Raw genomic sequence first — 16,902 nt, 5'->3', positions numbered from 1 at the left:
CACCCACATCTATCCATAATCACATTTCCCCTTCAGTATCACACCCACATCTGTCCATAATTACCTTTCCACTTCAGTATCACACCCACGTCTGTCAATACTCACCTAGTCCCCTCAATAATTACACCCACATCTGTCCATAATCACCTTTCCCCTTTTGTATCACACCCACATCTGTCCATAATCACCTTTCCCCTTCAGTATTAAACCCACACCTGTCAATAATCACCTTTCCCCTTCAGTATCACACCCACATCTGTCCATAACCACCTTTCCCCTTCAGTATCACACCCACATCTGTCCAGAATCACCTTTCCCCTTCAGTATTACACCCAGATCTGTCCATAATCACCTTTTCCCTTCAGTATCACAGCCACACCTGTCAATAATCACCTGTCCCCTCAATAATTACACCCACATCTGTCCATAATCACCTTTCCCCTTCAGTATTACACCCACACCCGTCCATAATCACCCTTCCCCTTCAGTATTACACCCACATCTGTCCATAATCACCTTTCCCCTTCAGTATTACACCCACACCCGTCCATAATCACCTTTCCCCTTCCGTATTACACCCACACCTGTCCATAATCACCTTTCCCCTTCAGTATCACACCCACACCTGTTCATAATCACCTTTCCCCTTCAGTATTACACCCACATCTGTCCATAATCACCTTTCCCCTTCAGTATCACACCCACACCTGTCCATAATCACCTTTCCCCTTCAGTATTACACCCACATCTGTCCATAATCACCTTTCCCCTTCAGTATTACACCAACATCTGGCCATAATCACCTGTCCCCTCAATAATTACACCCACACCTGTCCATAATCACCTTTCCACTTTAGTATCACACCCACATCTGTCCATAATCACCTTTCCCCTTCTGTATTACACCCACACATGTCCATAATCAGCTGTCCCCTTCAGTATTACACCCACACCTGCCCATAATCACCTGTCCCCTCAATAATTACACCCACATCAGTCCATAGTCACCTTTCCCCTTCAGTATCACACCCACATCTGTCCATGATCACCTTTCCCCTTCAGTATTACACCCACATCTGTCCATAATCACCGTTCCCCTTCAGTATCACACCCACATCTGTCCAGAATCACCTTTCCCCTTCGGTATTACACCCACATCTGTCCATTATCACCTTTCCCCTTCAGTATTACACCCACATCTGTCCATAATCACCTGTCCCCTCAATAATTACACCCACATCTGTCCATAATCCACTTTCCCCTTCAGTATCACACCCACATCTATCCATAATCACCTTTCCCCTACAGTATCACTCCCACAACTGTCAATAATCACCTTTCCCCTTCAGTATTACACCCACATCTGTCCATAATCACCTTTCCCCTTCAGTATTACACCCACATCTGTCCATAATCACCTTTCCCCTTCAGTATTACACCCACACCTGTCCATAATCACCTGTCCCCGCAATAATTACACACACACCTGTCCATAATCACCTTTCCCCTTCAGTATCACGCCCACATCTGTCCAGAATCACCTTTCCCCCTCAGTATTACACCTACATCTGTCCATAATCACCTTTCCCCTTCAGTATCACACCCACATCTGTCCAGAATCACCTTCCCCCCTCAGTATTACACCCACATCTGTCCAGAATCACCTTTCCCCTTCAGTATTACATCCACATCTGTCCATGATCACCTTTCGCCTTCAGTATCACACCCACACCTGTCCACAATCACCTGTCCCCGCAATAATTGCACCCACATCTGTCCATAATCACCTTTCCCCTTTAGTATCACACCCACATCTGTCCATAATCACCGTTCCCCTTCAGTATTACATCCACATCTGTCCATGATCACCTTTCGCCTTCAGTATCACACCCACACCTGTCAATAATCACCTTTCCCCTTCAGTATCACACCCACATCTGTCCATAATCACCTTTCCCCTTTAGTATCACACCCACATCTGTCCATAATCACGTTTCCCATTCAGTATTACACTCACACCTGTCCATAATCACCTTTCCGCTTCAGTATCACACCCACACCTGTCCATAATCACCTTTCCCCTTCAGTATTACACCCACATCTGTCAATAATCACCTTTCCCCTTCAGTATCACACCCACATCTGTCAATCACCTGTCCCCTCAATAATTACACCCACACCTGTCCATAATCACCTTTCCCCCTTAGTATCACACACACACCTGCCCATAATCCCCTGTCCCCTCAATAACTACAACCACATCTGTCCATAATCACCTGTCCCCTTCAGTATTACACCCGCATCTGTCCATAATCACCTGTCCCCTCAGTAATTACACCCACACCTGTCCATAATCACCTGTCTCCTCAATAATTACACCCACACCTGTCCATAATCACCTGTCCCCTCAATAATTACACCCACATCTGTCCATAATCACCTGTCCCCTTCAGTATTACACCAACACCTGTCCATAATCACCTGTCCCCTCAATAATTACACCCACATCTGTCCATAATCACCTGTCCTCTTCAGTATTACACCCACACTGTCCATAATCACCTGTCCCCTCAATAATTACACCCACACCTGTCCATAATCACCTGTCCCCTCAATAATTACACCCACATCTGTCAATAATCACCTGTCCCCTTCGGTATTACACCCACACCTGTCCATAATCACCTGTCCCCTCAATAATTACACCCACATCTGTCCATAATTACCTTTCCCCTTCAGTATCACACCCACATCTGTCCATAATCACATTTCCCCTTCAGTATCACACCCACATCTGTCCATAATCACATTTCCTCTTCAGTATCACACCCACGTCTGTCAATACTCACATAGTCCCCTCAATAATTACACCCGCATCTGTCCATGATCACCTTTCCCCTTCAGTATTAAACCCACACATGTCAATAATCACCTTTCCCCTACAGTATCACACCCACATCTGTCCATAATCACCTTTCCCCTTCGGTATTACACCCACATCTGTCCATAATCACCTTTCCCCTTTAGTATCACACCCACATCTGTCCATAATCACCTTTCTCCTTCGGTATCACACCCACATCTGTCCATAATCACCTGTCCCCGCAATAATTGCAGCCACATCTGTCAATAATCACCTGTCCCCTTCAGTATCACACCCACATCTGTCAATAATCACCTGTCCCCTTCAGTATCACACCCACATCTGTCAATAATCACCTGTCCCCTTCAGTATTACACCCACATCTGTCCATAATCACCTTTCCCCTTCAGTATCACACCCACATCTGTCCATAATCACCTTTCTCCTTCGGTATCACACCCACATCTGTCCATAATCACCTGTCCCCGCAATAATTGCACCCACATCTGTCCATAATCACCTTTCCCCTTCAGTATTACACCCACATTTATCCATAAACACCTTTTACCTTCAGTATCACACCCACACCTGCCCATAATCACCTGTCCCCTCAATAATTACACCCACATCAGTCCATAGTCACCTTTCCCCTTCAGTATCACACCCACATCTGTCCATGATCACCTTTCCCCTTCAGTATTACACCCACATCTGTCCATAATCACCGTTCCCCTTCAGTATCACACCCACATCTGTCCAGAATCACCTTTCCCCTTCGGTATTACACCCACATCTGTCCATTATCACCTTTCCCCTTCAGTATTACACCCACATCTGTCCATAATCACCTGTCCCCTCAATAATTACACCCACATCTGTCCATAATCCACTTTCCCCTTCAGTATCACACCCACATCTATCCATAATCACCTTTCCCCTACAGTATCACTCCCACAACTGTCAATAATCACCTTTCCCCTTCAGTATTACACCCACATCTGTCCATAATCACCTTTCCCCTTCAGTATTACACCCACATCTGTCCATAATCACCTTTCCCCTTCAGTATTACACCCACACCTGTCCATAATCACCTGTCCCCGCAATAATTACACACACACCTGTCCATAATCACCTTTCCCCTTCAGTATCACGCCCACATCTGTCCAGAATCACCTTTCCCCCTCAGTATTACACCTACATCTGTCCATAATCACCTTTCCCCTTCAGTATCACACCCACATCTGTCCAGAATCACCTTTCCCCCTCAGTATTACACCCACATCTGTCCAGAATCACCTTTCCCCTTCAGTATTACATCCACATCTGTCCATGATCACCTTTCGCCTTCAGTATCACACCCACACCTGTCCACAATCACCTGTCCCCGCAATAATTGCACCCACATCTGTCCATAATCACCTTTCCCCTTTAGTATCACACCCACATCTGTCCATAATCACCTTTCCCCTTCAGTATTACATCCACATCTGTCCATGATCACCTTTCGCCTTCAGTATCACACCCACACCTGTCAATAATCACCTTTCCCCTTCAGTATCACACCCACATCTGTCCATAATCACCTTTCCCCTTTAGTATCACACCCACATCTGTCCATAATCACGTTTCCCATTCAGTATTACACTCACACCTGTCCATAATCACCTTTCCGCTTCAGTATCACACCCACACCTGTCCATAATCACCTTTCCCCTTCAGTATTACACCCACATCTGTCAATAATCACCTTTCCCCTTCAGTATCACACCCACATCTGTCAATCACCTGTCCCCTCAATAATTACACCCACACCTGTCCATAATCACCTTTCCCCCTTAGTATCACACACACACCTGCCCATAATCCCCTGTCCCCTCAATAACTACAACCACATCTGTCCATAATCACCTGTCCCCTTCAGTATTACACCCGCATCTGTCCATAATCACCTGTCCCCTCAGTAATTACACCCACACCTGTCCATAATCACCTGTCTCCTCAATAATTACACCCACACCTGTCCATAATCACCTGTCCCCTCAATAATTACACCCACATCTGTCCATAATCACCTGTCCCCTTCAGTATTACACCAACACCTGTCCATAATCACCTGTCCCCTCAATAATTACACCCACATCTGTCCATAATCACCTGTCCTCTTCAGTATTACACCCACACTGTCCATAATCACCTGTCCCCTCAATAATTACACCCACACCTGTCCATAATCACCTGTCCCCTCAATAATTACACCCACATCTGTCAATAATCACCTGTCCCCTTCGGTATTACACCCACACCTGTCCATAATCACCTGTCCCCTCAATAATTACACCCACATCTGTCCATAATTACCTTTCCCCTTCAGTATCACACCCACATCTGTCCATAATCACATTTCCCCTTCAGTATCACACCCACATCTGTCCATAATCACATTTCCCCTTCAGTATCACACCCACGTCTGTCAATACTCACATAGTCCCCTCAATAATTACACCCGCATCTGTCCATGATCACCTTTCCCCTTCAGTATTAAACCCACATCTGTCCATAATCACCTTTCCCCTTTAGTATCACACCCACATCTGTCCATAATCACCTTTCCCCTTCGGTATTACACCCACATCTGTCCATAATCACCTTTCCCCTTTAGTATCACACCCACATCTGTCCATAATCACCTTTCTCCTTCGGTATCACACCCACATCTGTCCATAATCACCTGTCCCCGCAATAATTGCAGCCACATCTGTCAATAATCACCTGTCCCCTTCAGTATCACACCCACATCTGTCAATAATCACCTGTCCCCTTCAGTATCACACCCACATCTGTCAATAATCACCTGTCCCCTTCAGTATTACACCCACATCTGTCCATAATCACCTTTCCCCTTCAGTATCACACCCACATCTGTCCATAATCACCTTTCTCCTTCGGTATCACACCCACATCTGTCCATAATCACCTGTCCCCGCAATAATTGCACCCACATCTGTCCATAATCACCTTTCCCCTTCAGTATTACACCCACATTTATCCATAAACACCTTTTACCTTCAGTATCACACTCACACCTGTCAATAATCACGTTTCCCCTTCAGTATCACACCCACATCTGTCCATAATCACCTTTCCCCTTCAGTATCACACCCACAACTGTCAATAATCACCTTTCTCCTTCGGTATCACACCCACATCTGTCCATAATCACCTGTCCCCGCAATAATTGCACCCTCATCTGTCCATAATCACCTTTCCCCTTCAGTATTACACCCACATTTATCCATAAACACCTTTTACCTTCAGTATCACACTCACACCTGTCAATAATCACGTTTCCCCTTCAGTATCACACCCACATCTGTCCATAATCACCTTTCCCCTTCAGTATCACACCCTCACCTGTCCATAATCACCTTTCCCCTTTAGTATCACACCCACCTCTGTCCATAATCACCTTTCTCCTTTAGTATCACACCCACAACTGTCAATAATCACCTTTCCCCTTCAGTATCACACCCACACCTGTCCATAATCACCTTTCCCCTTTAGTATCACACCCACCTCTGTCCATAATCACCTTTCTCCTTTAGTATCACACCCACACCTGTCAATAATCACTTTTCCCCTTCAATATCACACCCACACCTGTCAATAATCACCTTTCCCCTTTAGTATCACACCCACATCGGTCAATAATCACCTTTCCCCTTCAGTATCACACCCACACCTGTCAATAATCACCTTTCCCCTTCAGTATTACTTTGGATGATTATTTGTAAAGCGAGACTGTGCAGGGTTACAGGGAGAAGGTGGGTGAGTGACACGAGGTGAATTCCTCATTCCTCATTCAGGGAGCTGGCACGGAACCGACCAGCCAGATGGCCTCTTCCTGTGCTGTAGCTATTCTGTGATTTTGCGACTAAGAAATCAGTGCCACGCAGAAACATGGAAAGATTTATAGCTGGGAAGAACACTGGGCCCCTTGTGTCATCTCCAGCTAGGAAGAGGTTGAAACCCACCTTCGCTCTTTGCCCATTGCTCTGTATTTATGGAATTCCACTTGTGTTCCTGTTGTGGGCCAGGGTTTAGAGAACTCCAAAGTGCATCATGGAGTTCACCTGACCCACAACTTTTAATAGATTGTTGTATGGGGAGCACACGGCCCACTCTATAGGAGTGGGACAGCAGAAATGGAAAAGTATTTTTTTTAAAGCAAAACAATATTTATTCTATGACCTCAAGTTAACCTTTTTAAAACATACAGTGAACGTCTTAGCAACCATCAATTCAAATACAACCCTAAAGAATACAACAGTCTAAGTAATACTTAAACTTTCCTTTTTCCATCCATAAGACATTAAAAACAACTTTTAACAGAAGCACGTCAGGTTTAAATTCACTACTGAGAACAGTTATCACTCTGAATTCACCAAAAGATCAAGAGATAGTCTTTACATGGCAGAAAGAACTGCATTTCTCATTCTGTGGCTGAGTGCAGCTCCAACACTGAAACAAAACCAAAAAAACACAGACACACCCAAGCGTTTTCTCAAAGGGAAACTAAAAAGCAGAGCCAGAGCTCAGCTCCACCCACACTCTGACATCACTGCAGTAATAAACACCCATTTCTTAAAGGTACACCCACTACAGTTATTCTGTAAAAAAACACCCATTTCTTAAAGGTACGCTCACATGACAGTACCCAAGTGTTCAATATATGTGTTGAGGGTTTCTGTCAAAGGCAGACACCAAGTTGGGGAAGTATCATAGAACATAGAACATAACAGCGCAGTACAGGCCCTTCGGTCCTCAATGTTGCGCCGACCTGTGAAACCACTGTAAAGCCCATCTACACTATTCCCTTATCGTCCATATGTCTATCCAATGACCATTTGAATGCCCTTAGTGTTGGCGAGTCCACTACTGTTGTAGGCAGGGCATTCCATGCCCTTACTACTCTCTGAGTGAAGAACCTACCTCTGACATCTGTCTTATATCTATCTCCCCTCAATTTAAAGCTATGTCCCCTCGTGCTAGACATCACCATTCGAGGAAAAAGGTTCTCACTGTCCACCCTATCCAATCCTCTGATCATCTTGTGTGCCTCAGTTAAGTCACCTCTTAACCTTCTTCTCTCTAACAAAAACAGCCTCAAGTCCCTCAGCCGTTTCTCATAAGATCTTCCCTCCATACCAGGCAACATTCTGGTAAATCTCCTCTGCACCCTTTCCAATGCTTCCACATCCTTCCTAGCGACCAGAATTGCACGCAATACTCCAAATGCGGCCGCACCAGAGCTTTGTACAGCTGCAACATGACCTCTTGGCTCCGAAACTCAATCCCTCTACCAATAAAAGCTAACACACCGTACGCCTTCTTAACAACCCTCTCAACCTGGGTGGCAACCTTCAGGGATCTATATACATGGACACCGAGATCTCTCTGCTCATCCACACTGCCAAGAATCTTACCATTAGCCCAGTACTTTGTCTTCCTGTTATTCCTTCCAAAATGAATCACCTCACACTTTTCTGCATTATCATAAACTCGCCCAGAGAAAAAGGAGCCTGCTGTGCCTGTGATAGCACTTTGAAAGAGCTAGCCAATTCATAGAATCACAGAATCCTCACAGTGCAGAAGGAGGCCATTCAGCCCATCGAGTCTGCACCCACCCTCTAAAAGAGTACGTCACCCAAGCTCGCTCCCCCGCCCTATCCCATTAACCCCTTAATCTAACCTACACATCTTTGGACACTAAGGGGAAATTTAGCACTGCCAATCCACCTAACCCTTTATCTGACAGTCAAGGCCTGATCCTGTTCATTTTCATGCCCGTGGAACACTGAACAAGATGGAGCAGGAGGCTGACTTACGGTCTCCTTACTGACTAAGGCATTGGGGCAACTTAAAGCACCCATCACCATCTGGGCTAACAACCCAGAACAGAGGTCAAACTGGGGTTCTTGTTGGCCACTATGACTGTTCCCAAGAGCACTGCGCACTGCTCAAGGTGGGGTTTGTTATAAAAATTAGTCATGTTTCCCCAGCTCTCTACTCGAGGTGGTGTAATCCCCCCCCCCACCCACTCGTATTTATCTGATTCCCATTTGAAAGTTCCTGTCCAACCTGCTTCCATCGCCCTTTCACCGGCGCCTTCCCCATCACAACAACCGGCTGTGGAAAAAACAATCCCTTCATTACCCCCGAGGTCAACGGACTCCTAAAAGGTCTGTTACATTTCCCCCCACACCCGCGCCAATTCCCGTGGCAGGCGGGACCGGATAGTTTACCTCAGCATCTCCTGATCACGACACGCCGGCCGCCATGTTCCGGCCCCAGCAAGCCATTCAGGCGTCCGTTCACTTGGCCAGTCCAGAGGATCCCGCTGGCACGAGAGTCCACAAAACTCCAGCCTCTATGTAAAAGTCCAAAGATCAACATTGTTGTGCCTAAACTGTCATGTGAGGGTACCTTTAAGAAATGGATGTTTAAGCAATGTACCTTTAAGAAATGCAGTGATGTCAGGGTGTGGGTGGAGCTGGGTTTTAGATCAGCCATTTTGGCAGTTTAGTTTCAGTTTGGAAAGAGCTTGTGTGTGTCTGTGTTTGCAGTGAGCTGGATTTGCTGTGATCTCTGCCATGAAAGACTATCTCTGGATCATTTGGGTGATTTAAACTCATAATAGTAAAGCCTTTAACCTGATGTGTTTCTGTTTAAAGGTGTTAAGTCTCTCTTCGTGTTGAAAGGAATAACTGAAGGATTATTTAGTGTTGCAATATTTTCGGGGTTATCTTTGAAGTAAGGGGTGTTAAGAGATCCAATGTTTATTTGAGAGGTTAAGTTGAGTTCATGGAACATTGTTTTGTGTTGAAAAACCCACGTGTCCATAATTGTAACCCCACACCTAGGGAACAAGCCGTGTGCTCGGAAAAGTAACAATAGCATTAAAGGGGGAGGTTGGTTGGACTCCATGATACATTTTGGGGTTCTGAAAATGCCTCGCCCATAACAACTGGGGGCTCGAGGGGGATAAAAGTCAAACTATTTGATTGGCTTTTGTGAACTTAAAGACAGTGAAGGATTGTTGCTTTTCCGGTGTGGTATTTTAGTTTAAGTGGGGAGAGTGTTGTGAACAATGCCTCTTTCAGAGGCTCAGAGATTTTAGCAGGTGGACACGATAACACGTGATACCTTACTTTCAGAGAGTAAAAACAGACTGTTGGGTCTGGCAAAAATATTGCAGTTAACATCACCTCACAAAATGTGAAAAGATGAGGTAATTATGGCAGTGGTTAAGCATTTAAAGTTGCCTGAGGTAGAGTTTGACTCATTTGAAATGGCAAAAATTCAGTTGCAAATTGAACAAATGGGACATGAGAAAGAGTTAAAGTGGCTTGAATACGAAAGAGAGAGAGCGGAAAAAGAGAGGGTAAGAGAGAGCGAGGAAAAAGAAAAGGAGAGAGAAGAAAGGAGAAAAGAAAGGATAGCCCTAGCAGTACAAAAAGAAAAAGAAAGGGAGATACAGATCAGGGAAAAAGATGAGGAGAGGGAATTTGAACTTCAGAAAATGGCCATGAAACATGACAGTCAGTTAAAATTGGCAGATGTAAAGGGAAACGTACAGTTGGATGATAGCGATGAGGATAGTGAGAAAGAGCATCATAGTCGAAGGCTTGGTGGGAATCTATTTAAATATGTCCAAGCATTGCCAAGGTTTGACGAGAAAGAAGTGGAAGCCTTTTTCATTTCATTTGAGAAGGTAGCTAAACAAATGAAATGGCCACAGGACATGTGGGTGTTACTGATTCAAACAAAGCTGGTCGGTAGAGCTAGTGAAGTGTTTGCATCACTATCAGAGGAGGTATCTGGAACGTATGAGGAGGTGAAGAAATCCATCTTCAGTGCATATGAGCTAGTGCCTGAAGCTTACAGACAAAGGTTTAGAAATTTAAGGAAAGAATTTGGTCAAACATACATGGAGTTTGAAAGGCTCAAACAGAGTAATTTTGATAGGTGGATAAGGGCTTTGAAAATAGACCAAACATATGAAGCTCTCACAGAAATTATACTTTTGGAGGAGTTTAAAAATTAAATTCCTGATGTAGTGAGAACTCATGTGGAAGAACAGAGGGTTAAAACTGCGAGATTAGCAGCAGAAATGGCAGACGATTATGAATTAGTTCATAAATCAAAGATTGGTTTCCGACATCAGTTTCAGCCGGTGAGGGATAGAAACTGGGGACAGGAGAAATACTCACGTGGTAAAGGTAAAGGTGATCTGATGGGAGACAATAAAGAGAGTGTACCTCAGATTATAAAAGAAATCCAGGAGGGTGGAAAAGAATTGAAAAGTTTCAAATGTTTTCACTGTAATAAACTAGGCCATGTAAAGTCACAGTGCTGGTGGTTGAAGAAAAGCACAGGGAAGGCTGATGTGGTAAAACAGGATAAGACAGTGGGGTTTGTTAAAGTGGTAAAGGGAAGCCCAAGGGAAGCGAAGGAGGTGCAAATGATTGTACAGCCTATTCAAGAACTAATTGTTAAGAAGGTGCCAGATGTCTTAAAAGAATTTACTTGTGTGGGTAAAGTTTACTCATGTGTATCAGGAGGAGCAGGTAAATAAGTCACAATTTTAAGAGATACAGGGGCTAGTCAATCTTTAATGGTAAGAGATGAGGAATTATGTAGTTTGGGAAGAATGTTGCCAGAAAAGGTGGTGATATGTGGAATTCAGGGTGAGAGGAGTAATGTTCCATTATATCAGGTAAGGTTGGAAAGTCCAGTGAAGAGTGGTGAAGTGGTAGTCGGAGTAATAGAGAAACTATCTTGTCCAGGAATACAGTTTATCTTGGGTAATGATAGCTGGATCGCAGGTGGGAGTGATGCCTACTGTGGTTGATAAGCCAGTGGAAAATCAGTCAACTGAAGTGTTGAAGGACGAATATCCTGGGATTCTTTCGGATTGTGTAGTAACAAGGTTGCAAAGTCACAGGTTAAGACAAGAGGAGAAATCAAAGAGTGAAGATGAAGTTGAAGTGCAATTATCAGAAACGATTTTTGATCAGATGGGTCAAAAAGAAAAAGAACAGGTGGAGGATGAGGCGGATATTTTTAGTTCCGGAAAATTGGCGGAGTTACAACAGAAAGATGTAGAAATAAAACGGATATATCAGAAAGCACATACGGAAGAGGAAACTGAGAGTATACCAGAGTGTTATTACCGTAAAAGTGATGTCTTAATGAGAAAATGGAGACCTGTACATATGCAGGTGGATGAAAAGTGGGCAGAAGTTCATCAAGTAGTATTGCTGGTAGGGTATAGAAAGGAGGTGCTACGAGTTGCACATGAGGTACCAGTGGGAGGTCATTTGGGAATAAGGAAAACTCACGCTAAAATCCAGAAACATTTTTATTGGCCTGGACTACATAAAGATGTAGTTAAATTTTGTCAATCATGTCACACATGTCAAGTGATAGGGAAACCTCAAGCAGTGATAAAACCAGCGCCCTTAATACCCATTCCAGCATTTGAGGAACCTTTTACGAGGGTCATAATTGATTGTGTAGGACTGCTTCCTAAAACAAAAAGTGGGAATCAATATCTTTTGACTGTAATGGATGTGTCTACCAGGTTTCCAGAGGCCATTCCAGTATGTAATAATACAGCTAAAAGGATTGTGGAGGAGTTACTTAAATTCTTTACTAGATGTGGACTACCTACAGAAATTCAATCGGATCAAGGATCAAATTTTACTTCAAAGTTATTCAAAGAAGTTATGGATAGCTTAGGAATAAAACAATTTAAATCAACTGCGTACCAACCAGAATCGTAGGGAGCGTTAGAAAGGTGGTATCCGACATTAAAGACAATGTTGAGGGCGTATTGCCAAGATTATCCAGAGGATTGGGATAAAGGGATCCCATTCGTATTGTTTGCAATTAGGGATGCACCTAATGAGTCTACCAAATTTAGTCCTTTTGAACTAATTTTTGGTCATGAGGTAAGAGGACCACTTAAATTGATTAAGGAAAAATTGGTGGGTGAGAAATCGGAAATTACACTATTGGATTATATGTCAAATTTTAGGGAACGATTAAATAGAGCAGGTGAATTGGCTAGACAACATTTGAAAGTTGCACAAAATGTGATGAAACGGGTAGTGGACAAGAAGTCCAAAGTTTGTAGTTTTGCCAGTGGGGATAAAGTTTTAGTGTTGTTACCAGTGGTAGGGAAGCCTTTAAAAGCTAGGTTTTGTGGACCGTATCAGATTGAAAGGAAATTAAGTGAGGTGAATTATGTGGTAAAAACACTAGATGGAAGGAAGACTCACTGAGTGTGTCATGTGAATCTGCTTTAAGGGTACTTTGAAAGGGAAGGAGAGAAAAAGGAGGTTTTAATGATTCTAACTCAAAGTGACGAACCAAATCCAGATGACTGAATTTGACATACCTCAAATTAAATTGGAAAATGAGGATGTTCTTAAAAATTGGGATGAATTGTTAAGTTACCTTCCAGAGGAAAAACTAACTAACCTGAAAGAGTTATTGATATCACATGGGCAAGTTTGTCGAGATAAATTGGGCAGTACTAAAATGGCTATACATGATGTAGATGTGGGAAATGCTGTTCCTATCAAACAACATCCATATAGACTTAACCCTTTAAAATTGGCACAGGTTGACAAAGAGATTGAGAGTATGCTTACAAATGGCATAATTGAAGTGGGTTGCAGCCAATGGAGCTCACCCATAGTGATGGTACCTAAACCAGAGGGTACCCAACGGTTGAGTGTGGACTATCGAAAGGTGAATGCAGTTACAAGAAAGGACTCTTATCCTATCCCACGTTTGGAGGATTGCATTGAGAAAGTGGGACAATCCGCTTTTATTTCCAAATTGGATTTACTGAAAGGTTACTGGCAAGTACCTTTATCTGAAAGGGCGAAGGAAATTTCAGCTTTTGTGACTCCAGGTGGTATATACCAGTTCAAAGTTATGCCATTTGGCATGAAAAACGCCCCAGCAACATTTCAACGGTTAACTAACACAGTCGTTTCAGGATTACCCAATTGTGCGGTATCCATCGACGATCTGATAGTTTTCAACCAGACATGGAAAGAACATTTAAAACATCTGAGGGAGTTATTCGATCGACTTCAGGAGGCGGGTTTGGTGATAAACCTAGCCAAAAGTGAATTTGGGAAAGCCCAAGTCACTTTCCTTGGCCATACCATCGGACAGGGTCGACTGGTCCCACGGGATGTGAAAACAAAAGTTATTGGGGAGTTTCCGATACCCTCGATACGACGGGAAATAATGCGATTTCTTGGTACGAGTGGATTTTACCGGAAATTTGTACCAAATTTTAGCAGTGTGGTCGCTCCACTGACGGACTTGCTCAAGAAGCGTAACAAATTCCAGAGGACAGTGGAGTGTCAACAGGCATTTGACGGACTGAAGGCTGTGGTAACCACTGCTCCTGTGTTAGTCATCCCAAATTATACCAAACCATTCAAAGTGGCTGTTGATGCGAGCGATGTGGGGGTAGGTGCGGAGCTTCTACAAGACATTCTACATTGAAAACAGCGCGGGAGCTGAGTGAGCCGGGACAGTGAAAACAGCGCGGGAGCTGAGTGAGCCGGGACATTGAAAACAGCGCGGGAGCTGAGTGAGCCGGGACATTGAAAACAGCGCGGGAGCTGAGTGAGCCGGGACAGTGAAAACAGCGCGGGAGCTGAGTGAGCCCGGACATTGAAAACAGCGCGGGAGCTGAGTGAGCCGGGACATTGAAAACAGCGCGGGAGCTGAGTGAGCCCGGACATTGAAAACAGCGCGAGAGGTGAGTGAGCCGGGACATTGAAAACAGCGCGGGAGATTTAAAAAGCGCAGGAGCTGTGAGTCAGAGCGGAGATTTTAAAAGATCGCGGCCTAGTTTCGGGAGCCGTTCGGAGGAGGAGGAGCAGTCTCTGTCAGGGAGAGAACCTGAGAACATCTAAGACACTCAGAAGGTAAGTAAGTGATTTTTACTCATTTTTACTTTTATACTTTTTTTCAAATTGTGTGTGTCGGGGGGAAACTGAAGTGACATCACAGAAAAGCTGTGACCTGAGTGGCTGGTTGGGAATCTACACTAAATTTAAAAAGTTAAGCATTGGTAACTAATTAAACATAATTATTCATAGATTCATAGAATTTACAGTGCAGAAGGAGGCCATTCGGCCCATCGAGTCTGCACCGGCTCTTGGAAAGAGCACCCTATCCAATGTCAACACCTCCACCCTATCCCCATAACCCAGTAACACCACCCAACACTAAGGGCAATTTTGGACACTAAGGGCAATTTATTATGGCCAATCCACCTAACCTGCACATCTTTGGACTGTGGGAGGAAACCGGAGCACCTGGAGGAAACCCACGCACACACGGGGAGGATTACTTAATTACTTAAATTACTTAATTATAATTTAGAGGGGTATCTAAGCCAGAGATCGGAGAGTACTATATTTAGCGTTCGCATTTATATTAGAAATCTAGTGCTAGGAAACAGATAGTTAACAGTAACTTTGAAAAAAATATATATATATATTAAAACATTTTTTAAAAAACTTTTAATTTTAATTAATTGACACAATGTCAGTTAGAGGGGTGCAGTGCTCTGACTGTGAGATGTGGCAGGTCCGGGAGGCTTCCAGCGTCCTGGATGGCTTCATCTGCAGAAAGTGCACCCAACTGGAGCTCCTCACAGACCGCATGGTTCGGTTGGAGCAGCAATTGGATGCAATTAGGAGCATGCAGGTGGCGGAAAGTGTCATAGATCGCAGTTATATAAATGTGGTCACACCCAAGGTGCAGGCAGAGAAATGGGTGACCACCAGAAAGGGCAGGCGGTCAGTGCAGGAGTCCCCTGTGGTTGTCCCCCTCTCGAACAGGTATACCCCTTTGGATACTGGCAGGGGTGATAACCTATCAGGGGAAAACAGCATCAGCCAGAGCAGTGGCACCACGGCTTGCTCTGATGTTCAGAAGGGAGGGTCAAAGCGCAGAAGAGCAATAGTAATAGGGGACTCTATAGTGAGGGGCACAGATAGGCGCTTCTGTGGACGTGAAAGAGACTCCAAGATGGTATGTTGCCTCCCTGATGCCAGGGTCCAGGATGTCTCCGAACGGGTAGAGGGAATCCTGAAGGGGGAGGGCAAACAGGCAGAGGTCGTTGTACATATTGGTACGAACGACATAGGCAGGAAGGGGCATGAGGTCCTGCAGCAGGAGTTCGGGGAGCTAGGCAGAAAGTTAAAAGACAGGACCTCTAGAGTTGTAATCTCGGGATTACTCCCTGTGCCACGTGCCAGTGAGGCTAGAAATAGGAAGATAGAGCAGCTAAACACGTGGCTAAACAGCTGGTATAGGAGGGAGGGTCTGGCGGCCTGAAGTGCATATGTTTTAATGCAAGAAGTATTACGGGTAAGACAGATGAACTTAGAGCTTGGATTAGTACTTGGAACTATGATGTTGTTGCCATTACAGAGACCTGGTTGAGGGAAGGGCAGGATTGGCAGCTAAACGTTCCAGGATTTAGATGTTTCAGGCGGGATAGAGGGGGATGTAAAAGGGGTGGCGGAGTTGCGCTACTGGTTAGGGAGAATATCACAGCTGTACTGCGGGAAGACACCTCAGAGGGCAATGAGGCTATATGGGTAGAGATCAGGAATAAGAAGGGTGCAGTCACAATGTTGGGGGTTTACTACAGGCCTCCCAACAGCCAGCGGGAGATAGAGGAGCAGATAGGTAGACAGATTTTGGAAAAGGGTTGTGGTGATGGGAGACTTCAACTTCCCCAATATTGACTAGGACTCACTTAGTGCCAGGGGCTTAGACGGGGCGGAGTTTGTAAGGAGCATCCAGGAGGGCTTCTTAAAACAATATGTGGGCAGTCCAACTAGGGAAGGGGCGGTACTGGACCTGGTATTGGGGAATGAGCCCGGCCAGGTGGTAGATGTTTCAGTAGGGGAGCATTTCGGTAACAG

At 44.6% G+C, this 16,902-nt stretch overlaps 1 long non-coding RNA gene across 1 annotated transcript in view; it reads right to left on the bottom strand.

The window, feature by feature from the left end:
* LOC140386056 (uncharacterized) overlaps window positions 1-16,902 on the bottom strand; it is a 200,019-nt gene that overhangs the window by 150,694 nt on the left and 32,423 nt on the right. The window contains exon 2 of the long non-coding RNA XR_011933567.1: window positions 9,169-9,293. This is a non-coding gene — a long non-coding RNA (uncharacterized lncRNA). The remainder of the gene's footprint in view (window positions 1-9,168; window positions 9,294-16,902) is intronic.

Source organism: Scyliorhinus torazame, chromosome 11 (genome assembly GCF_047496885.1).
Source record: "Scyliorhinus torazame isolate Kashiwa2021f chromosome 11, sScyTor2.1, whole genome shotgun sequence".
Lineage (NCBI taxonomy): Eukaryota > Metazoa > Chordata > Chondrichthyes > Carcharhiniformes > Scyliorhinidae > Scyliorhinus > Scyliorhinus torazame.
Note: the sequence above shows the minus strand (reverse complement) of the source record. Positions and strands in the feature narration are given on the sequence as shown.